The sequence below is a fragment of the Zingiber officinale genome, chromosome 2A (assembly GCF_018446385.1).
Source record: "Zingiber officinale cultivar Zhangliang chromosome 2A, Zo_v1.1, whole genome shotgun sequence".
Classification (NCBI taxonomy): Eukaryota; Viridiplantae; Streptophyta; class Magnoliopsida; order Zingiberales; family Zingiberaceae; genus Zingiber; species Zingiber officinale.
In genome coordinates this window covers 70,349,638-70,351,282 of record NC_055988.1, presented here as the reverse complement: position 1 = coordinate 70,351,282, position 1,645 = coordinate 70,349,638, and positions in this window count along the sequence as shown.

The following is a 1,645-nucleotide window of genomic DNA, read 5'->3' as shown; positions in this document are numbered from 1 at the left end:
TCAGGGTACTTCTGGGGCATCTGATTGGTCTCAGAAGTCAGGACAATCTTCCTCAGAACATTTCTTGTCTTCTCAGCAGAATAAAAAACAATCTGCAGTAACATTCACTGTTTCCGATGTGGGTCCAAAGACCACATCACCTCAGCCTACTCTCTGGGACAATCAGTTTACTATTATTGCAAACTGCCTGGGCACCAGAGCCGAGATTGTCCGCTGAAGGCTCAGCATATTACCTCCAGAGTTACTGCTCATGGAGGATATCATAGTCAGTCAGGGACTCGGCGAGGAGGGCAGAGAGCCCAATCTTCACGTCGTCAGCAGATATCCGCCCCCCTTGCAGCAGCTGCATATGGCATGCATGGACAGGAGCACTCCAGCACCTTTATGGTACCACAGAGTTCAGTTGTGGGACCTCAGTATCAGCTGCTGTCTCATCCCCTAGTCCAGTATCTGCAGCCCCAACCACTGGTTCAGTACCAAACAGAGTCCCAACTACCAATACAGTATCAGTCGCAATCCTCTCTTCCACCTCTGGCCCCGTATCCAGCACCACCTCAATGGTCGGCTCCTGCTCAGATGCAACCGTCGCTGGAAACGCTACCACCTCCACCTCCACCAGAGACTTGATGTATTCATGCGGTCACCAGAGAGGATGCGCAGCAGGCCGACAGATCCATTATTCATGGTATGATTTTCATTTATACCTTATCTGCTGATATGCTGATAGATACAGGTAGCTCTCATTCTTTTATATCCCATACATTTATGTGGGAGATTGGTAGATTACCCACTATTAGACCGCAACGACTGACCGTCTCTCTACCATCCGGTGATACTTTGGACATCACCCAGGAGGTCATAGATTGCCCGTTAGACTTTGGCAACATGATACTTAAGGTACATCTTTTAGTACTGGAAATGGTCGACTTTGATATTATTCTTGGCATGGATTGTTTGTCTACATATCATGCCACTGTTGATTGCCAGATGAGGGTGGTCATATTCCAACCTCCGAACCAACCCTCGTGGGATTTCACTGGCATCAGAGACGACGACATATTGACTATTTCGCCGATTCAGGCTCAGAAGTTGTTGTCACATGGTTGTCAGAGTTTTCTGTTATCTTTGATTCATACTGAAGACGATAGTAGTTCTCAACTCTTCGACATTCCAATAGTCCGAGAGTATCCAGATGTATTTCCAGAGGAGATACTAGGTTTGCCTCCCAGAAGGCAAGTGGAGTTTGCTATTGAGATGATTTCCTTATCATTGCTTTAGTTTAGTTATTATTAAACTGCGTGGGTGCTTGCTTATTTTCTTTATTGTATTGTTCTGACCATGTTGGCCGAGGTATATGTGGCCCTGAGGGCATTGTAGGAAGTTTCATATAATCACCCGTACAGGGAAGATGCTGTCGAAATTTTTTCTAGAAGGGATTACCTGGGGCGTGACAATGACATATCGACTATTTTGGCGATTTAGACTCAGAAGCTGCTGTCACATGGTTGTCAGGGTTTTCTGTTTTCTTTGATTCAAACTGAAGACGACAGTAGTTCACAATTCTCCGACGTTCGAGTAGTCCGAAAGTATCCGGATGTATTTCCAGAGAAGCTATAGGTTTGCCTCCCAGAAGGCAAGTGGAGTT